The sequence below is a fragment of the Mobula birostris genome, chromosome 11 (assembly GCF_030028105.1).
Source record: "Mobula birostris isolate sMobBir1 chromosome 11, sMobBir1.hap1, whole genome shotgun sequence".
NCBI classification, from domain to species: Eukaryota; Metazoa; Chordata; class Chondrichthyes; order Myliobatiformes; family Myliobatidae; genus Mobula; species Mobula birostris.
This window is the reverse complement of record NC_092380.1, coordinates 4797586-4820918: the sequence shown is the minus strand read 5'-3', so window position 1 is coordinate 4820918 and position 23333 is coordinate 4797586.

Genomic DNA, 23333 nt, shown 5'->3' with positions numbered 1-23333 from the left:
GTTTGCCTTTTCATTTTTTTTTTGTTATTATTGAAACTCCCTCAGTCCCCACTGCAGTCTTATCGAAGCTATATGTATTTCCCAGTGCCCAGGCTAAAATACTTCCTCTGGTTAACACCTGCATTATTTCAGAAACCTGCATTTACAGTGGTGCTAGAAAGTTTGTGAACCCTGTAGAATTTTCTCTATTTCTACATAAGTATGACCTAAAATGTGATCGGATCTTCACATAAGTCCTAAAACTCGATAAAGAGAAACCAGTTAAATAAATAACACAAAACATTATACTTGTTCATTTATTTATTGAGAAAAATTATCCAATATGTGCTATGCACCTCCTTTTTTTGTTAACCATGGCCTCAACATCTCTTGAAAATCACTTATTCTGACCGGCACATATGAAACTTTGTACTCACAAAATTTCATTTTTGAAACTCTTACTTTCTAAGTACACCTTTGCCAGAAAACAGCCTGTCCCAACCCACACTTAACAGATCCTTTCTAATAGCATCAAAATTGGCCTTTCTCCAGTTCAGAATCTCAGCCTGTGAACCTGACCTATCTTTTTTCCATATCTATTTTGAAACTAATTGCATTATGATCACTAGATGCAAAGTGTTTCCCCATATAAACTTTTGTCATTTGCCTAATAGCAGATCAAGTATTGCACACTCTCTCACTGGGACTTCTATGAACTGATTAAGAAAGCTTTCCTGAACAGGTTTGACAAACTCTATCCCATCTAATCCGTTTATAGTAAGGGATTACCAGTCAATTATGTGGAAAGTTAAAATCACCTACTATAACACATTATGTTTCTTGCTCTAATCTGTGATCTTTCTACAAATTTTTTCCTCTAAATCCTGAGGACTATTGCGTCCTCTGTAATATAACCCCATTAATTCTGAAATGCCTGGTTTTGCTGCCGCTGCTACTGTGCGACCAAGAATCTCTGGAGGGAAGGCCCCAAAATCCCCGGCTTTGCCTGCTGCTGGCGACCGAGGTTGAGGTCGAAGCGTTCGGATAGAGATGGTGCTCGGTACTCGGTGTCAGAGGGCTGATCGGAGACTCGAAGTTTTCGGATGACTCAGAGTCGGACTGTGGTCGGGCATGGCAGGGAGAGTTTTCTTCCTTCTCCCGTCTGCGTGAGATGTGGGACTTTCGAGAGACTTTGAACTTTTTTACTGTGCTCATGGCCTGTTCTTCATCAAGTTATGGTATTGTTGCACTGTTGTAACTATATGTTATAATTATGTGGTTTTTGTTAGTTTTCCTGTCTTGGTCTGTCCTGTGTTTCTGTGATATCACACCGGAGGAATATTGTATCATTTCTTAATGCATGCATTACTAAATGACAATAAAAGAGGACTGCATGTCTTCATAATCTAATCTAATGTGGTCATACCTTTCTTATTTCTCATTTCCATCCATAACTCCTCACTAGATGAGTTCTCTAGTCTGTCCTCACTGGACACTTCTGTGGCATTTTCCCTACTAATAATACCTCCCCTCTTCCTTTAATCCCTCCCACTCTGTCGCATCTAAAACAACAGAACCCCAGAATACTGAGCTGCCCCTCCTGCCCCTCCTACAACCAAGTCTCACTAATGGCTACAATATCATAATTCCAGGTGTTGATCCACGCCCTGAGCTCATCTGCCTTTCCTACGAGACTTCTTGCATTGAAGTATAGGCAGCTCAGGACACTAGTCCCACCACGCTGAACCTTTTGATTCCTGATTTTGTCTGAGGTTTTAACAGCATCTCTCTCCAGAACAACTCCACTATCTGTCCTGGCACTCTGGTTCCCATCCCCATGCAACTCTAGTGTTTATGATTTAATGAAGCGTTAATGAGATAATGAAGAGTTAATGGCGTGCAGTTCTGGTCACATAGTAACAGGAAAGATTGAAAGAGTAAATTTACAAGGATGTTTCCAAGAAAGGGAAAGGTTGAACAGGTTAGGATCACCAGGACTACATATCATCTCCAAAGTTTCTTTCCTGTAGCTCTCCTGCTTCTCAACAAAACTCACTCAGGTGTAATGCCCTAGCTGTCCCTGCTCAACATCCGTTAAATGGTCTTTCCTGATCTCCTTGTTCTGCTGATAATTATTGAGTCTGTTCATATGCTCACATTTATTTAAATTATTATTGGCCTTTGCACATGTGACCGTTGTGCTCATTGTCGATCGCTGATGGCTGTTTGCACTATGGTCTTGTAAGTTGTTGGTTGCTATTGTGTTGTCTGTTATGGTATTTCCCTGTGCTTTATGCTTGCACCAGACCACAGTCAATTCTGGGATGTTTCACATACTGACAAAAAAAAAGCACTTCCGGTTCTGAGTTTGAAGAATGTTGTCCTTTTGCACCTTTAACATTGTAAAGCATACCATGCTTCTTCATAGGATGTTTGACGTCGAGACACAAAGAAGGGTTAGCGGGGCAGGGGGGCAAAGGGCAGTTCATCACATTGCTTTTTATAGTGGGATGGAGAGGCAAACAAGTTTAGAAAAGGGGTTCCAGAGCTCAGCTGAATACATGTCCACAAATATAGATATGTCAATCTATAATGTCAATCCATGGTCTCTTCTTGTGCCAAGATGAGGTCAGCCCTGCCCTTGACCTTTCCCATCCACCTGGCTTCACCTATCACCTTCCAGCTAGCTTCCTTCACCTCCCCTCCCCCCCCCATTGTTTCATTCAGGCATTTTCCTCAAAATGTCAACGGTTTATTCATTTCCATAGATGCTGCCTGACCTGTTTAATTCCTCCAGCATTCTGTGTGTGTTGCTTTGGATTGCTAGCACCTGCAGACTTCCTCATGTTTTAGATAATGATTAAAATCAGGATGTGCAAGAGGTCATAACTGGAGGAACACAGACACCTTCGTGTTTGTGAGGCTGGTGAAGGGTCAGATGTGGAGGTGGTCTCTACACCTTCCTGTCCAGATGGACACGTTGTAAAGCGGTGCAGAGTGACACTTTGACAAAAAATATGACGAGAACCACCATCATCATGCATCTGTTCTGGGGACCTCCACAATGTGAGGTGAAAGGGTGGTATCATTGAGAGCTCTGAAAGACCAACGTGTCTGATGTAAACACAACAACATCTGCAGGTGCTGGAAATCCAGAGTAACACACACAAAATGCTGAAGGAGCTCAGCAGGTCAGGCAGCATCTGGAGACATGAATAAACAGTCAGCGTTTTGGGCTGAGGCCCTTCTTTAGGACTGGAAATAGAGGGGGGAAGAATAAAAAGGTGGGGGGAGGGGAAAAGAGGAAAGCTAGAACGTGAGAGGCGTCTGATATGACTTGCTTTCTCAATCAAATGAAATGCTTCCTGCCAAGATTCTTCCTCCCTCCAGCTTTGCGCTTTTCTTTTGGTTTTCACTTTCCTTTTCTCTGAATCTTTTCATCTTGGCTCACTGTTTACATTCTCTCCTGCTTCTTTACAAGTCTTTCATTGCCCATTTCTCTCCTTCTGGTTTTGTCTTTTACCCTCTCTTAGTTGTTTTGTCTTTCGCACATCTCCTCCATCACATCTTCCCTATTTTTTCCTCTTTCTTCACGCTTTCCATTTTCTTTCTCTTTTTCTCTCACTCAGTGCCCCTCAATAAATTCATAAGACAAACCATGCAGTTAGGGTGGTCTGCACTATTCTGCGATATTAAATTTACAGTATACTTATTCCATTGTCATGGGAGTGCATATTCAATCAGTGGTCATTTTATTAGCTACCTCCTATACCTAATAAAGTGGCCACTGAGTGTATGTTCATGGTCTTCTGCTGCTGTAGCCCGTCCACTTCCAGGTTCGATGTGTTGTGTGTTTAGAGATGCTCTCCTCTGATGAAATATTAAACTCAGGATCCTCTGTATCTTCTTCGTTGATATAAACACTCAGTGGCCACTTTATTAGGTACTTCCTGTACCTAATAAAGTGGCCATGAGTGTATCTTCATGGTCTTCTTCTGCACACCGTTGTTGTAACGCGTGGTTATTTGATTTGCTGGCACCTTCCTGTCAGCTTGAACCAGTTTGCTCATTCTCCTCTGATGCCTTTCATTAACAAGGTGTTTTGGAAGTTCACGGGGGATATTAGAGGAAGGTTTTTTACTCAGAGAGTGGTTGGTGCGTGGAATGCACTGCCTGAGTCAGTGGTGGAGGCAGACACACTAGTGAGGTTTAAGAGACTACTAGACAAGTATATGGAGGAATTTAAGGTGGGGGGTTATATGGGAGGCAGGGTTTGAGGGTTGGCACAACATTGTGGGCCGAAGGGCCTGTACTGTGCTGTACTATTCTATGTTCTGTGTTCTATGAACTGCTGCTCACTGGATGTTTTTATTGATTCGCACACCATTCTTTGTAAATTCTAAAATTTACAGCTTTAGAGACTGTTATGTGTGAGGATTTGAGGAGATCAGCAGTTTCTGAGATACTCAAACCACCCCTTCTGACACCAACAATCACTCCATGGTCAAAATCACTTCGATCAAATTTCTTCCCCGTTCTGACGTTTGGCCTGAACAACAACTTGACCGTGTCTGCATGCTTTTACTCATTGAGTTGCTGCCAGATGATTGGCTGATTAGATATTTGCATTAACAAGGCAGTGTACAGGTGTACCTAATAAAGTGGCCACTGAGTGTGTAAGGGAGAGACAATATTACATTTAAAACAAGCCATATTTATTTGCAATCTAACAATGTATGAACATTTATTTAAAGATGATCAAAATGATTGAGTTCAACATGCTGTTTGATAGGGAGAAAAGGAAAACAGTCGATAAGAATTCAGATTTTAGACTGTGGTGAAGATGAATGAGACACAAAATGGCCAAATCCATTAATGTAGAAAAAGGTAGGATATTGACAGGGGTGAGTTATAGGTATTCTAGCAATTGAAAACAAGTTCATACCCATTTGGTGCAAGCTCCCCTTTAACCAAAACAAAAACAACCAAGGGCTGTTTGTTGAGGAGAAGATGGCAGCGCCACAGCAGCGCGCACGGCCACTTCAGTGGTGATGTCTGTTATCTGTCAAGTAGGGGACCGTGCACAATTCTGATTTGATGGAGAGATGGACTTGAGAGCACGGAGGACCAACTGGAAACTCCTGGAATGCCCGCTTCGCTGTCGCTGCTACTGTGTGGTAACCAGAATCTCTGGAGCTGAAGGCCCCGAAATCCTCGGCTTTGCGTGTTTCAGCGGCTGGGGAGAGGTCGACGGTGCACGGCAGAGGATGGCGCTTGGGAGGCTGTATCGGAGAGGCTGGTCGGAAGCTCAGAGTTTTCAGACGGATGGATTCCGGGTCAGCTGCTTCCAAGGTATCGGCAAGTTGACGGTGCCTGGAGGTTTACGGCAGGGAGTTTCTCCCTTTTGCCGCCTGCTGTAGGGGACTCGGGAGTCAATCGACTCGGGGACTTTTGAGACTTTATTTACTGTGCCCATGGTTTGTTCTTCATCAAATTATGGTATTGCTTTGCACTGCTGTAACTATATGTCATAATTATGTGGTTTTTGTCAGTGTTAGTCTTTGGTTTGTCCTGTTTTCTGTGATAGCACTCCGGAGAAACATTGTATCATTTCTTAATGCATGTATGCATTTCTAAATGACAATAAAAGAGGACTGAGTGTTCTCATAATCTAAATCAAAAGGTAAAATACAAAATGCAACTTAAAAATGAAGATTAGCTTTATTGACACGTGTACATTGAAACATAAAATGTGTCATTTGCATTGAATCAAATCAGCAAGGATTGTGCCGGAGGCAATCTGGAAGTATCGCCCTGCATTCACGCCGACACAGCATGTCTACAACTTACTAATGTTAAACCGTACATCTTGAAACATGGGAGGAAACCGGAGCATTCAGGGGAAACCCATGTGGTCACAAGAAGAACGTACAAACTCCTTACAGGCAGTGACGGGAATCGAACCGTGATCACCCGTGCTGTAAAGTGGCATACTATCTGCTGCTGTAAAGGTAAATAAACTTTTACTGCCATCTATGCAATTCTCTCTCACATGCTTTCAGTCATGTTTCTCTCTCCTTTCTGGATCATGATCCTTGACCATCTCGGTCACTTTTTCGTTCCCAGCTAGCTTCTTTCTTACTTGATCTGTGTCATTTCCCATGGATCTCATTCCCTTTCTGTCTCTGTCACTTTGAGCCTCACACATCGCTCTAACTCTGTAACTCTCCCTCGCTCCTTAGTCACTTTGTTTAAGCAACGCTCTGTCCTTCGGTCTGTGTCACTTTTTTTTGCTCTTTTCTGCACACACAGACACACACACACACACACACACACACACACACACACACACTGTCATCATTTCTGTCTGGCCCTCTCTCCCTTTCCCTCTGCGGCTTCATTTACTCTTCTCTTCATTCCTTGATAGTGTCTCCCACTCTTCTTGACTTCACAAGTAATCCCAGCTGTATTCCATCTATCCCACAATCTGGAGCAAAAGCTCAACAGCCCCCCCTCGCCCTGCACCTTACGCTGAGCTGCAGACCTGGCCTGACCTTTACTGTGGATTAGTCAGCTCACTGACAAACGGCAGCTTGCTACCTAGGCAAGAACGAAAGGCATAGCACAGCAGCTCAAGTTACGCAAGCAAGCAGCCATACAATCCCTTGTGCGGGCTTTTATTCAGCTGACTGCTCAATATTCAGAACTGGCGGAATAAAAGTTAGCCAATCTCGTTCGGCAGCACTTTTTCTTTAAATGCCTGAGCTGTCGAGACCTGAGTGTCAACACTTCAGTGCGGTGCTGTGTGTGCGTGTGCAATGCAGGTTCCAGGAAGACTTGCGATAGGCTATGTGTAGAAAATTGGTGCACAATCTAACAAATGCGACATTACTGCATTGCCTTCAGCCACTCTTACCCCAGTAACCTTTGCTCTTACAGAAAGGACAGGCATTGGCAACACCAAAAAGTACTTTTCCCCCTCTGAAACTGTTACAATGCACCAGACTGGTGCACATGCAAGATCCCACTGTCTAACACGCAAACCAGCTTGCAGGTCAGGCAGCATCCACGGAGAGAGAACCAGAGGTAATGTTTGACCCATCACCAGAACCGGGTGGCTGAGGAGACAAGATAGTTTTAAGTTGCGGAGGGAGGGGGTGCAAAGAACAAGGGAATATTTCTCATTGGGTAATGGTAGGTTGCTGAGAGGATGCCAGTGTAAATGGAGTGAAGATATTAATAACGTGGTTAGAGAGAGGAAGAAAACCAAAGGGATATTATAAAGGTCATGAAATGCAGGTCAGAGTTGTGGCATCCTTCATTTTCCAGAACCCTTTAGCAGTCCCACCAGTTCCTTAACTTCATTGAAAATTGCAGTCTAGCAACGAGTGACTGTATTGGATGTTTCTCTTGCCCCTTTGGTCATTGGAAATGTGTAAAATACTGGAAGTCTGTTTCCCTTGTCTATTGAAGAGACAGATGACAGGGGAGCCGCCTGGCCTCGCTTGTAGTGAGGACTAGGCCTCAAGCCGCAGGCTTTCCTGTTGTAGTAGTCCAGCAGAGGGGACGCTGGAGGCAGTGTAACATGGTGTCCATGCTGGGTTGGGGGCTTGCCCCTCCCATCGCTACTGCTCTCCAGTGTTCACTCAGTTGTAAACAAGCCGGATTGTGTTCATGGGACTGCTGAGAACTGCTTGTTCTTGCCAATGACACCAATGCACCATCAACTTACACTTACAGGTCGTCACACAGAGACTGTCTGTTTACTATCTTATACATGCTATATGTGTCTTGTGCTGAGTGTGACTGTTAAAAATTGTGTTTTGCACTTGGCCCTTGTTTCGTTTGGCGGTATTCATGTATGGTTGAAGGATAATTGAACTTGAACTTCAAAATCAAAATCCTACAGATGCTGATATAAAAATAGGAATACCAAAATATGCTCAGCTGGCCAGTCAGTATCAACAGAGAGAGAAACAGCAGGTTGACAGGATATAAATTTATACCATCACTTGGAGATGCGAGAAAATGAAGGGTGGCTGAATATGTCTGCAAGAGCTGTGGAAGCTGAGATCCTTAAGAACTCCCTGGATGAATACTTGAACCCCTCAGCCAGCTGGCTCTTGAACCAAAGGGGATAACTTCACTCAGTTTCACTTGCCCCATCATTGTAATGTTCCCACTCACTTTCAAGGATTCCTCATCTCATGTTCTCGATATTTATTGTTTATTTATTTATAATAATGTTTCTTCTTTTTGCATTTGCACAGCTTGTTATCTTCTGCACTCTGGTTGAACACCCTAACACACTGATCCTGTTTACAGTTACTATTCTATAGATTCGCTGAGTGTGCCCGCAGGAAAATTAATCTCAGGGTTGTATATGGTGACATGTATGTACTTTGATAACAAAATTTACTTCGAGCTTTGAACTTTGAACACCAGTAACTGACATGACTATGGCTGAGAACTTGAACAATATTGGATATCCAGTGATAAAGGAAACCCTTACTGCGGAGTGCGGTAGCTCTGATACAGACAGGAAAAGCAAGATACTTAAAACTAGAGATATTAGAATTGAGCCCAGGTGATGGAAAGGTCACCAGAATGAAGCTGAGATGCTGCCCCTCAAAAGCCTAAAGATATATGCGATGGGAGGTCAATTGCCACCGTGAATTGCCTCTCGTGTATAGGTGGGTGGAGAATTGATGGGGTCTGTGTGAAGAATAAATGGGTTTGTGGATTAAATAGCTATTTCTTGTTTATTAAGGGTGTCAAAGGTTACAGGGAGAAAGCAGAAGAATGGGGTCGAGAGGGATAATAAAACGTAGTGATGAAACAGATGCGATGGGCCGAATGGCCGATTGGTTCTTCTAATAGTCTTATGGTCTATTCTAAAAGTATGTGGAAGTGTGTAGTTCCATCGTAGGGAACTGATGGGAATGTAGTAAGAACAGTAGCAGGGTAGGTCAGTGGGGTAATGGGATTAATCTATGTGCTGACATGGACTTTACTGGCTGAATATTCTTACTCAATATCAATGAAAATATGATGAGAGGCTGACATAAAAAAATAGGAGCGGACGTGGACCCTAAAGCCTGCCCCACTGCTGAATAAAACCACAGGCCTCATTAGAGTAGATTAGATTATGAGGACACACAGTCCTCTTTTATTGTCATTTAGTAATGCGTGTATTAAGAAATGATGCAATATTTCCTCCGGTGTGATATCACAAAACACAGGACAGACCAAGACTGAAAACCTAACAAAACCACATAATTATAACATATAGTTACAACAGTGCAACAATACCATAACAGGCCATTCTCCCCTTCTGAAACACTTCACCCCATCTCTCCATTCTCTGAAAACGTATCTCCTCCTTTTTAGATGCCTCTTGCTTTCGCAATCTCTCTGCTTTAGGGCATTCTAGTGGTACTCCATCCTCTGCAAGAAGAAATTCATGCTCACCTCCGGTTTAACAGACTGTTCCCTTATCAGAATCAGGTTTAACATCGCCGGTATGTTGTGAAATCTGTTAACTTTGCAGCAGCAGTGCATTGCAATATATAATAATAGAGAAAAAGAACTGTGAATTAAAATAGATATATATATAATTAAATTAAATAAGTTGTGCAAAAAATAGAAATAAAAAAGTAGTGAAGTAGTGTTCATGGGTTCAATGCCCATTCAGAAATCAGATGGCAGAGGGGAAGAAGCTGTTCCTGAATCGTCGAGTGTGTGCCTTCAGACTCCTGTATCTCCTTCCTGATGGTAACAATGAGAAGTGGGCATGTCCTGGGTGATGGGGATCCCTTCGTAATGGATGTCACATCTTGTAACTATGTCCCCCCCCCATTTGAGACACTTCCAACAAGGGAAAATATCTTGACAAGTACACCTCCATATCTCCTCAGGATTTTTAAGACCACTCTTCATTCTTCTTATCTTCCAAGAAAACAGATCTAACTACAATATTTTATCCATTCATAGTAGAACATTTCTCCATTGTAGGATTTAGCCCTGAGAACCTCTTCTCAACTGTCTCCAGTTTTATAATAGCCAAAGTCAAAGTCAAAGTAAATTTATTATCAAGATACAAGGAATAAGCTTTCATGTAGTACCTTGAGATTTCAAGGTACCTTGGGATAGAAGCCTGGTGCATTTCTATCCAGCTATTATGAACCTACTCAACACACTCAAAATGCTGAAGGAACTCAGCAGATCATGACGGAAGGTCTTGGCCAGAAACATCAACTGTTTATTCCTCTCAGTAGATGCAGTCTGACTTGCTGAGTTCCTCCAGCATTTTGTGTGCATTATTCTGTACTCCCAGTTTCTGCAAAATCTCTTGTGTTTTTGAAAACTATTGAACAGTCACCTACTATGATAAGATGGAATCTCGACCTCACAAGCTACCTTGAATGACCCTGCATCTTCTTATCTGCCTGCACTGCACGTTCTTAGTAACATTTTATTCTGCATTCTCTTACTGTTTTTCTTGTACTACCTCGATGCACTGTGTAATGAAGTGATTGGAATGGATGGCGTGCGAAACAAAGTTTTTCACAGTGCCTCAGTTATTATGACCATCATAATTAAATCAAAATCCAAATCAAATCATTACACACATGACTCTTTGCAAATAATGTGACCAAAGCCATACACAGTACTCCGGACAAACTCTAGAATCAGAATCAAGGTTAATATCAAACACGAGAAAGTCTGAAGATGCTGGAAATCCAAAGCCACGCACACAAAATGCTGGAGGAACCTTGCAGGCCAGGCAGCATCTATGGAAATGAATAAACAGTCGACGTTTCGGGCCGAGACCCTTCATTGGGACTGGAAAGGAAGGGGGAAGATGCCAGAATAAGGTGGGGGGAGGGTAGGTGAAGAAGGACAAGCTACAAGGTGATAGGTGAAGCCAGGTAGATGGGGGAGGAGGGGTGAAGTAAGAAGCTGGGAAGTGATAGGTGGGAAAGGGAAAGGGCTGGAGAAGAAGGAATCTGAAAGGAGAAGAGGGTGAGCCATGGGAGAAAGGGAAGAAGGGGGAGCACCTGGGGGATTTGATAGGCAGGTGAGGAGAAGAGGTAAGAGGCCAGAGTTGGGAATTAAAGAAGAGGGAAGAGGGAAGTGGGGGATAATACTGGAAATTGGAAAAATCAATGTTCCTGCCATCAGGCTGAGAGTAGCTCCATGTGCTATCTCACCAACACCCTGTACAACAGAACCAAGACTTCTCTACTTCTGCCCCCCCCCCAACCTATTTGCATTAAAGGTCAATGTAGCCTTCCTAAGCAGCTCGCTAAATTCTGTTTATCACGCACACGATGGTCTCGGTACAGTGAGGGTAGCACTACTGAGTTAGGAGAGCTGCCATTCTATTGAGATCCTGCCTGACCTCTCCGGAAGATCTTTCATGTCACTTTGGAAAAGAACAGCAGATTTCTTCCCAGAATGCTGGGCAATAGTTATTCTCCCACTGATACATATTATCAGAATCATATCTGGGTGATCAAACAGAGGAGTCTACTCCCAAATGTACAGTTCCCAATCAAAATCAGAATCAGGTTTATTATCATTGTCGTAAGTCGTGAAATTTGTTGTTTTGTGACAGCAGCACAGTGTAAGACATAAAAATTACTATAAATTATGATTCCTTTCTGTTCCTTTCCATGCCTTATGGTGCATCGGGCGGCAACTTGCCGTTTCTTTAATATTTTTGTCTGTTTTTTTTTTACGAGGCCGACTTGCTATCTCAACACTCAACCCAATGCGGACGGAAAGCGTGCAAGGAAGGGGTCGACCAGATTCGAACCCGGGACAACTCACTTTGAAGTCACTATATGACTGGCTGGCAACAAATTATAATAAATATATTAGTAAATATGGCAAAAAAGAGAGAAGGATAGTGAGGTAGTGTTAATGGGGTTCACGGACCGTTCAGAAATCTGGTGACAGAGGGACAAAGCTATTTCTAAAATATTGAATGTGTCCTTCTGGCTCCTGTAACACTCTCCCTGATGGTAGTAATGAGAAGAAGGCATGCCCTGGGTGGTGGGAGTCCTTCATGGTGGATGCCTCCTTCTTGACTTCAAAAGTTCATTTAATATCAGAGAATGTATACAGTATACAACCTGAAATTCGTACTCTTCATAGACATCCACAAAACAAGAAACCCCAGAGAATGAATGATAGAAATATTGAAGCCCCGATGTTGCCCTGTCCTCCCCATCCTTCACAAAAGAGGCATCACCTTTTGGAGATGTCCTTGAAGGTGAGGAAGCTAGTGCCCAAGATGGAAAAGACTCAGTTTACAACCCTCTGCGGCTTTTCCCGAACCTGTGCAGTGGTGCCTCCATTTCAGAGCAGTGAACTATGTTAGTTCACAGTGATGGAACTAACGTAGAAGTGCCGCCTCACAGTTCCAGTTCGATCCTGAGGTAAGGCGCTGTCTCTGGGGAGTTTGCACCCTCCCCCGATGACCCGCATGAGTTTCCCCCTGTTCTTCTCATCTCTTTCCACCTCGCGAGGACGGTTGGCCACTGGAGCATAAGTGAGTGGTTAACATTGGATTGCGGGCTGAAGGGACTGCTTTCAAGTTTTCCCACTCAATGACTTCATTGCAGCACTTTAAAGTGGCTTCATTTACTTTTAGAACCCCCTGAAAGGGACATAGAAGTTGCTACAGAATATTTTCTTTCATTTAGATTTACAGTACAGAATAGGCCCTTCCTGCCCTTCGAGCCCTGTTGCCCAGCAACCCCGATTTAACCCTTGCCTAATCATGGGAGTGGTGGGCGACTTGGGCCGGCTCCCCCACCGGACTTAGTCTGGTGAGGAGGGTGTGAGGACACCCAGCAGGACTGATAAAAACAAGATCTGACAAAGAGTGGATGAGCTCCTTGTGAGCCAATGGCCATCTTCCATGGAAGAGATTAAAGCCTCACCATGTATCTACGAATCGTATGCTGTGCACCTAGTTCGAAGAGACATGATGAGCTTGGACGCTGCACCGCGTGCCTGGACCTGCCCAAGGCCTCCGCCTAAGGAAGGGCCGAGCTCAAAGAAGCAGCCGTGGCTGGAGGCCAACACGGCCTTGGGCTCGAGTTCGGCGGGGGCGGCGGCGGGCAGTGCCAAGGCGGCCAGCGAGAACAAACTGGAGGAGAGGCTGTACTCGGTGCTGTCGCAAGATCGAAGAAGATGGAGGTGCATAGCCGCCAACCCTGGATTCATGACGGCACCACTGACTGACTAAATCACGGGACAATTTACAATGACCAATTAACCTACTGACTGGTAGATCTTCAGACTGTGGGAGGAAACCGGAGCACCTAGAGGAAACCTATACATTTCACGGGGAGAACATACAGATTCCTTACAGGCGACGATGGAATTGGACTCTGAACTCCAACGCCCCGAGCTGTAAAAGTGTTGCACCAACCACTGCGCTAGTGTGGCGCAGGAATGCAAGTCTGTCTTTTTGAGTTGAATGCAGACAGTTTGCTAAACAGTATGATGCTTAAGTTGGAATGCTTCGGATTTTGAACAGGTCCACCACGAGACATGAGGAGGTCATCAGAAATCCAAGTCCAGCAGCTCTAATTCCCAGAGGGATGTGAAAGGCTGAGCTGTTAACTGGCTCACAGTCTCACTAAAGGACTTGAGGACCTGAGTTATAGGAAAGATTGAATAGGTTAGGCGCCAGCGTCCGACGGTAATGTGATGCAGACTTCTTCTTTCTGACCGCGCTCGATTGCAGCCTGTAATTTCCCATTTACGGATGTATTTTTGAGCCGATTAAACGATCTGACACTCTTGCGATCTCCTGGGGGACTCGCCGTGGATGAGAGTGAAGAGTGCAGCTATGGCCAGGGCGGCCATCGCTGTGGGGGGAGGGGGGGTTGTGGGTGCATTAATTCCTGATGGCGGAACATGAACTCGCGGTCGGCTCCTGTGGTAAATCATATATATATGTTGTAACTGGGTTACCTGTCTGGACACGTCCCTCTGCTGACTGCTCCTGTGGCTCCTCCCACAGACCCCTGAATAAAGGCGATTGTGCCTCTGCTCCTCCCTCAGTCCAGGGACAGATACTCAGCATGGTGGAGGTCACATTTTACTGCTAATAAAAGCCTTTCAGTATTTACTCTACTCCCAGTCTTTTGGAGTTATTGATAGTGCATCAGTTCCATTGCTCCGTGCCAATTAAAGCACCAAACAAGACTCATTCGTCGAAGACAAGAGCAGAAAACAAAAGGCTTTTCAATGCCTTCTGCCTGTGTTTGACTGGACTCCCTCTCTTCTCAACGCTGCCATTGGGCAAGAGTTGCAGGAGTCTTGGCCCCACGCCACCAAGTTTGGGAGTAGTCGTTGCCTGGCAGCCATCGGCCTGCTGGACAGGCTTCACTTGCCTCAGCACTGAATGAGCCCCACAGCTGAGGACTCACTTTCAGGGACTCTGCAGTCCATGTTCCTTGTGTTTCTGTTGGCTTTTTCCCCCACTATTTGCACAATTTAACAAAGGCGCCTCTGCGCTGAACTGACTCTGCAGCTGTGCCCTGCGACCGTCGGTGCTGGGCTGAACTGTTACCATGGCTCTGCCCTCAATTTCAGAGACTCTGTGGTTAATGTTCTGTGTGCTGTTTATATTGTTCACACAATTTGTTCTTTTTTTCACATATTGTGAGTTTGATAGTCTTTGCTGTGTGGGTTTTTTACCTTAAAAGGTTTCTATTGTATTTCACAAACACAAGAAAGTTGGCAAATGTTAGAAATACAAAGCAGACATCCCACCTCTCCAGGAAGTTCCGGGAGTCTCCCGCATATTAATAGTGGCTCCCTGATGCCCGCAAGTTATATTGAATGTCCCGGAAATCAATTTTTTTTGAGAGCGAGCGACAGAGAGAGCAAGAGAGAGTGTGAGAGAGAAAGAGAGCGTGAGAGATAGACCACGAGAGCGAGAGAGAGCGAGAGCGACCATGAGAGAGAGAGAAAGAGAGAGAGAGTCCGCCATGGCAGAGTGTTCCAAAAAAAGAAAATATGAAATGTACGTCACCCCAGGCTACACTAAAGTGTACCCCTGCCTAATAGGGGTCAAAAATAATGACAGTGTTGCTCACTGCACTGTTTGCAACAGTGACTTTTCTATTGCCTGTGGTGCTTTAAGACTGTAAAAGACATGTTGAGGTGAGTTTAACAGGTGTCATTCATTCATTAGCATAGCTAACGTTATTTAAACTAGCTGGCTAGCTGCTCAGGAGCTACTCTATTGCAGACATCCCACCTCTCCCGGAAGTTCCAGGAGTCTCCCGCAAATTGATGGTGCTACCTCCCTGAAATGAGTTTTTGCAGGGTGGGATGTCTGACAAAGCAACACACACAAAATGCTGGAGGAACTCAGCAGGTCAGGCAGCATCTTTGGAACTGAATAGACAGTTGATTTTTCGGGCTGAGACCCTTCATCAGGACTAAGGAGCAAGGCGGAAGATGCACGAATAAAAAGATGGAGTGAAGGGAAGGATAGCTAGCTGAAAGGTGAAGCCAGTTGGGTGGGGTAGGTCAAGGATTGGAGAGGAAGGCATCTGATAGGAGAGGAGAGTGGACCATAGGAGAAAGGGAAAGAGGAGAGGACCCAGGGAGAATTAATAGGCAGGAGAGAAGAAGCAAAAGGTCTGAGTGGGGAATAGAGGAAGAGAAGGGGAAATTGTTCATCGGAAGGTGAAATCAGTATTCATGCCATCAGGTTGGAGGGTACACAGACGGAACGTGAAGTGTTGCTCCTCCACCCTGAGGGTGGCTTCATCCTGTCACAGGAGGAGGCCATGGTTCGACATGTCGGAGTGGGAATGGGAATTGAACTTGAAATGTTCAGCCACTGGGAAATCCCGCTTGTGGCGGATGGAGCACAGGTGCTCAACAAAGCGGTGCCCTAATTTATGACGGGTCTCACCAGTGTAGGGGAGGCCACATCGGGAGCACCAGACACAACACACAACCCCAGCAGACTTGCAGGTGAAGAGTTGCCTCGCCTGGAAGGACTGTTTGGGGCCCTGAATGGAGGTGAGGTCTTTGTTTTGTGGCTGCCTGCAAGGAGACAAATGTCAAGGTCGTATACTGCATACATGCTTTTATAATAACTGTACTTTGAACTTTAGACTGTATTCCCTGGAGTGTTGGAGAATGAGGCGAGAATTGATAAAGGTATTCAAAATAATGAGGGGTATAGACAGGGTAAATGCAAGCAGGCTTTTTCCACTGAGGTTGAGTGAGACTTGAACTAGAGGCCATGGGTTAAGGGTGAAAGGTGCAATATTTAAAGGGAAGATGGGGGGAACCTTCATTCAGAATGTAGAACAAGCTGCCAGAGGAAATGATGTTTATAGGTTTGATCTCAACATTCAACAGAAATTTGGATAGGTACAAGGATGGGAGGGGTATGGAGGGATATGGTCCAAGTGCAGTTTGATGGGACTAGGCAGAGTAATAGTTTGGCATGGACTAGATGGGCCAAAGGGCCTGTTTCTGTGCTGTACTGCTCTATGACTCTATAATATGACTCTTGTTCCCAAAATGGTCCTTGTTCAAATTCATAGACGGAACACCTTGTTCTCATAATATCAATGTTTAAAATCAAGAATGGTTCATTTTTCCTTGTAACTTTTAGGTAATTCCTTTCTTTATCCATTTCTATTCATAAATAACCGTGGGTTGCAGCCTCAGTAGATCTGGTCTAGGTTATTAACAGGGGAGTATCCTTTGGAATAGAAACACCAATGACCTTGAATGGACAAGTACAAAAAGTGATATAGAACATAGAACATAGAATAGTACAGCACATTACAGGCCCTTCAGCCCACAATGTTGTGCTGACCCTCAGACCCTGCCTCCCATATAACCCCCCACCTTAAATTCCTCCATATACCTGTCCAGTAGTCTCTTAAACTTCACTAGTGTATCTGCCTCCACCACTGACTCTGGCAGTGCATTCCACACACCAACCACTCTCTGAGTAAAAAACCTTCCTCTAATATCCCCCTTGAACTTCCCACCCCTTACCTTAAAGCCATGTCCTCTTGTATTGAGCAGTGGTGCCCTGGGGAAGAGGCGCTGGCTATCCACGCTATCTATTCCTCTTAATATCTTGTACACCTCTATCATGTCTCCTCTCATGCTCCTCCTCTACAAAGAGTAAAGCCCTGGCTCTCTTAATCTCTGATAATGCATACTCTAAACCAGGCAGCAACCTGGTAAATCTCCTCTGTACCCTTTCCAATGCTTCCACATCCTTCCTATAGTGAGGCGACCAGAACTGGACACAGTACTCCAAGTGTGGCCTAACCAGAGTTTTATAGAGCTGCATCATTACATCGCAAATCTTAAACTCTATCCCTCGACTTATGAAAGCTAACACCCCATAAGCTTTCTTAACTACCCTATCCACCTGTGAGGCAACTTTCAGGGATCTGTGGACATGTCCCTCACGGGTAAAGCCCTCCCCAACACTGAGTACATTTACAAGGAGCGCTGTCGCAGGAAAGCAGCCTCCATCATCAGAGATCCCCAGCACCCAGGTCATGCTCTCTTCTCGCTGCTGCCATCAGGTAGAAGGTACAGGAGCCTCAGGACTCACTCCACCAGGTTCAAGAACAGTTACTACCCCTCAACCATCAGGCTCTTGAACAAAGGGGATAACTACACTCACTTGCCCATCTATTGAGATGTTCCTACAACCAATAATCTCACTTTAAGGACTCTTTATCTCATTATCTCATGTCTCATTATTTATTGCTATTTATTTATATTTGCATTTGCACAGTGTGTTGTCTTCTGCACTCTGGTTGATCTTTCATTGATCCTGTTATAGTTACTAATCCATAGATTTGCTGAGTATGCCTACAGGAAAATGAATCTCAGGGTTGTATATGGTGACATTTATGTACTTTAATCATAAAATTTACTTTGAATTTTGAACTCTGAAATTGCCTTTGGTGTGTAAGTGAGCCTGTGGGGAATTCGGGGAATAAAATACGGTTTGTATTAACGGTTGTTTAATGTGTTGCGTAAAGACATTAGGCTGAGCAGCCCCTTGCTTTGTTGTATGAGTCTCTGATTCTCTCCTGGGGGATTATTTTTGACCTGATTATCCATCCAGATTGGACATTGTTATGAAATTAATATCAAATTGCTGCTGTTAGATTAGATGACAATGAGGCTTTGATGTCACTAATCGGTGGAAATATATTGTAATGTATATCCCGACTGCAAAGACCCTATTTAAGCCTCTGAAACAGATAGATTGGGAGGGGAGTCTTGATTTAAGAACATTGAGTGTAGTGTCTTGACAAAGGCTTGGCCGCTTTAAAGCAAACTGAGGAAGAATGTGTGTCTCTGCAGTCCTTAGCCCAGGAGAGCTGCAGTCGTCGAGAGTGGTGAAGGATGAGGTGGATTTTCAGGGCAATCAATTTGAGAGAAGATAAGATCAGCTATGACCTTATTGGATGGCGTAGCCAGCTCACGAGGGGCCGGATCGACTCCTGTTACATAATATTCCGATGCCAGTGGGGCCCGTGGTTCAGGAAGCGTTTCCCCTTTAAGGGTTGGAGCACTGCTTTAGCATTCTGGAGGCGTAGTCACTGCGGTAGACGCTGCACGGTGTCTGCATTGAGGCTGTCAGATTGATATTCAAATCCACCAGAAGGCCTTTGCTGGGGAAATTTAATTTGGATAAGCAGGCACTATGCAGCCGGTGGGCTCACTGTGGCCAGTCTTTACCCCCTCACCCACTGCACCGGCCTCATTCCTCTAAATGTAACAGAGCTGCGAGCCGTCCTGTCATCAGGGTAGAGCTGGCCCGGACGACAGCTGGGAAACATGAAGAATAAGCAAAGCAATATGCTTCCCACAGCCCGAGAGGTTAGGGGTAATGGGAAAGGGAATTCTAGAGCTCGTAATGAGAGCCCATACAGAGAGGGTGAATGAGGCGTAGGAAGACGGGGTGTGTGTGTGTGTTTGTGCGCGACCCTATTACAGCTCGGGGCACCAGATTTCAGGGTTCAATCCCCACGCCCGCTGTCGGAGTCCTCCCTGTGGAATGCACGACGTTTCTCCAGGTGCTCTGGTTTCCTCCCAAAGTACAAAGCGTGTTGATTAGTCGGTTAATTGGTCATTGGTTAATTGGTTAGGTTAGGGTTAATTGGGGGAAGGGGGGTGTTTGTCAAATAGCCAGAAGGGCCTATTCCACACTGTATCACTGAATGAATAAGTGTGTGTGTGTGTGTGTGAGAGTCTGTGTGTCTGTGTGTGTGTGTATGTCTGTCTGTGTGTATGTGCGTGTGTGTGAGTGTGTGTATGTGTGTGTGCGTGTGCGTGTGTGTGTGTGTGTGAGTGTGAGTGTGTGTAAGAGAGAGAGAGAGAGCGAGAAGGGAATCAGGGAGAGAATGAGAGAGTGAGACAGGGAATGAGAGAGAGAATGAGAGTGAGAGAGGGAATGGGGGAGAGAATGAGAGAGTGAGAGAGGGAATGGGAGAGAATGAGAGTGAGAGAGAGAATGAGAGAGTGAGAGAGGGAATGAGGGAGAGAATGAGAGAGAGTGAGAGAGGGAAAGGGGAGAGAATGAGACAGTGAGAGAGGGAATGGGGAGAGAATGAGAGAAAGTGAGAGAGGGAATGGGAGAGAGAATGAGAGAGAGTGAGAGAGGGAATGAGAGAGAGATGAGAGTGAGAGAGGGAATGAGAGAGAGAATAAGAGAGTGAGAGAGGGAATGGGGGAGAGAATGAGAGAGAGTGAGAGAGGGAATGAGAGAGTGAGAGAGGGAATGGGAGAGAGAATGAGAGAGAGTGAGAGAGGGAATGGGGAGATAATGAGAGAGAGCAAGAGAGGGAATGGGGAGATAATGAGAGAGAGCAAGAGAGGGAATGGGAGAGAGAATGAGAGAGAGTGAGAGAGGGAATGGGGAGAGAATGAGAGAGAGAGAGTGAGAGAGGGAACGGGGAGAGAATGAGAGAGAGAGAGAGGGAATGGGAGAGAGAATGAGAGAGACTGAGAGAGGGAATGGGGAGACAATGAGAGAGACTGACGGAGGGAATGGGGGAGAGAATGAGAGAGAGTGAGAGCAGGAATGGGAGAGAGAATGAGAGAGAGTGAGAGAGGGAATGGGGAGAGAATGAGAGAGAGTGAGAGAGGGAATCAGAGAGAGAATGAGAGAGAGTGACGGAGGGAATGGGGGAGATAATGTGAGAGAGCAAGAGAAGGAATGGGAGAGAGAATGAGAGAGAGTGAGAGAGGGAATGGGGAGAGAAAGAGAGAAGGAGACAGAGAATGGGGAGAGAATGACAGAGTGAGATGGGAATGTGAGAGAATGAGAGAGTAGAGAGGGAATGGGGAGAGAATGAGAGAGAGTGAGAGAGGGAATGGGGGACAGAATGAGAGAGAGTGAGAGAGGGAATGAGAGAGAGAATGAGAGTGAGAGAGGGAATGGGGAGAGAATGAGAGAGCGTGAGCGAGGGAATGGGAGAGAGAATGAGAGAGTGAGAGAGAGAATGGGGAGAGAATGAGAGAGTGAGAGAGGGAATGGGGAGAGAAAGAGAGAGAGTGAGAGAGGGAATGGGGGACAGAATGAGAGAGAGTGAGAGAGGGAATGAGAGAGAGAATGAGAGTGAGAGAGGGAATAGGGAGAGAATGAGAGAGCGTGAGCGAGGGAATGGGAGAGAGAATGAGAGAGTGAGAGAGAGAATGGGGAGAGAATGAGAGAGTGAGAGAGGGAATGGGGAGAGAAAGAGAGAGAGTTAGAGAGGGAATGGGGAGAGAATGAGAGAGAGTGAGAGAGGGAATGGGGGAGAGAATGAGAGAGTGAGAGAGGGAATGGGGAGAGAATGAGAGAGAGAGAGTGAGAGAGGGAACGGGGAGAGAATGAGAGAGAGAGAGAGGGAATGGGAGAGAGAATGAGAGAGAGTGAGAGAGGGAATGGGGAGAGAATGAGAGAGACTGACGGAGGGAATGGGGAGAGAATCAGAGTGAGTGAGAGAAGGAATGGGAGAGAGAATGAGAGAGAGTGAGAGAGGGAATGGGGAGAGAATGAGAGAGAGTGAGAGAGGGAATCAGAGAGAGAATGAGAGAGAGTGACGGAGGGAATGGGGGAGATAATGAGAGAGAGCAAGAGAAGGAATGGGAGAGAGAATGAGAGAGAGTGAGAGAGGGAATGGGGAGAGAAAGAGAGAAGGAGAGAGGGAATGGGGAGAGAATGACAGAGTGAGATGGGAATGTGAGAGAATGAGAGAGTAGAGAGGGAATGGGGAGAGAATGAGAGAGAGTGAGAGAGGGAATGGGGGACAGAATGAGAGAGAGTGAGAGAGGGAATGAGAGAGAGAATGAGAGTGAGAGAGGGAATAGGGAGAGAATGAGAGAGCGTGAGCGAGGGAATGGGAGAGAGAATGAGAGAGTGAGAGAGAGAATGGGGAGAGAATGAGAGAGTGAGAGAGGGAATGGGGAGAGAAAGAGACAGAGTTAGAGAGGGAATGGGGAGAGAATGAGAGAGAGTGAGAGAGGGAATGGGGGAGAGAATGAGAGAGAGTTAGAGAGGGAATGGGGAGAGAATGAGAGAGTGAGAGAGGGAATGGGGAGAGAATGAGAAAGAGTGAGAGAGGGAATGGAGAGAGAATGAGAGAGAGTGAGAGAGGGAATGAGAGAGAGATGAGAGAGAGAGAGAGGCAATGAGAGAGAGAATAAGAGAATGAGAGAGGGAATGGGGAGAGAATGACAGAGAGTGAGAGAGGGAATGAGAGAGAGAATAAGAAAGTGAGAGAGGGAATGGGGAGATAATGAGAGAGAGCAAGAGTGGGAATGGGAGAGAGAATGAGAGAGAGTGAGAGAGGGAATGGGGAGAGAATGAGAGAGAGTGAGAGGGAATGGGGAGAGAATGAGAGCGAGTTAGAGAGGGAATGGGAGAGAGAATGAGAGAAAATGAGAGAGGGAATGGGGGACAGAATGAGAGAGAGTGAGAGAGGGAATAAGAGAGAGAATGAGAGTGAGAGAGGGAATGGGGAGAGAATGAGAGAGCGGGAGCGAGGGAATGGGAGAGAGAATGAGAGAATGAGAGAGAAAATGGGGAGAGAATGAGAGAGAGTGAGAGAGGGAATGGGGTAGAGAATGAGAGTGAGAGAGGGAATGGGGAGAGAATCAGAGAGAGTGAGAGAGGAAATGTGGAGAGAATGAGAGAGTGAGAGAGGGAATGGGGAGAGAATGAGAGTGCAAGAGGAACTGGGAGAGAGAATGAGATGGAGTGAGAGAGGGAATGGGGAGAGAATGACGGAGAGTGAGAGAGGGAACGAGAGAGTGAGAGGGGGAATGGGGAGAGAATGAGTGAGAGTGAGAGAGGGAATGAGGGAGAGAATGTGAGAAAGTGAGAGAGGAAATGGGGGACAGAATGACAGAGAGTGGGAGAGTAAATGAGAGAGAGAATGAGAGAGAGTGAGAGAGAGAATGAGGGAGAGAATGAGAGAGAGTGAGAGAGGGAATGGGGAGAGAATGAGAGAGTGAGAGATGGAATGGGGATGAATAAGAGAGAGTGAGAGAGGGAATGAGAGAGAGAATAAGAGAGTGAGCGAGGGAATGGGGAGAGAATGAGAGAGTGAGAGAGGGAATGGGGAGAGAATGAGAGAGTGAGAGAGGGAATGGGGAGAGAATGAGAGAGAGTGAGAGAGGAAATGGGGAGAGAATGAGAGAGAGTGAGAGAGAGAGAATGAGAGAGCGTGAGAGGGGAAATGGGGAGAGAATGAGAGAGTGAAAGAGGGAATGGGAAAGAATGAGACAGTGAGAGAGGGAATGGGGAGAGAATGAGAGAGAGTGAGAGAGGGAATGGGGAGATAATGAGAGAAAGCAAGAGAGGGAATGGGAGAGAGAATGAGAGAGAGTGAGAGAGGGAATGGGGGAAAGAATGAGAGAGAGTTGGAGAGGGAATGTGGGAAGAATGACAGAGTGAGAGAGGGAATGGGGAGAGAATGAGAGAGAGTGAGAGAGCGAATCGGGAGAGAATGAGAGTGAGAGAGGGAATGGGGACAGAATGAGAGAGAGTGAGAGAGGGAATCAGGAGAGAATGAGAGAGTGATAAAGGGAATGGGGAGAGAATAAGAGTGAGAGAGGGAATGGGAGAGAGAATGAGAGAGAGTGAGAGATGGAATGGGAGAAAGAATGAGAGAGAGTGAGAGAGGGAATGGGAAGAGAATGAGAGAAAGTGAGAGAGGGAATAGGGAGAGAATGAGAGAGTGAGAGAGGGAATGGGAGAGAATGAGAGAGTGAGAGGGGGAATGGGGAGTTAATGAGAGAGAGTGAGAGAGGGAATGGGAGAGAGAATG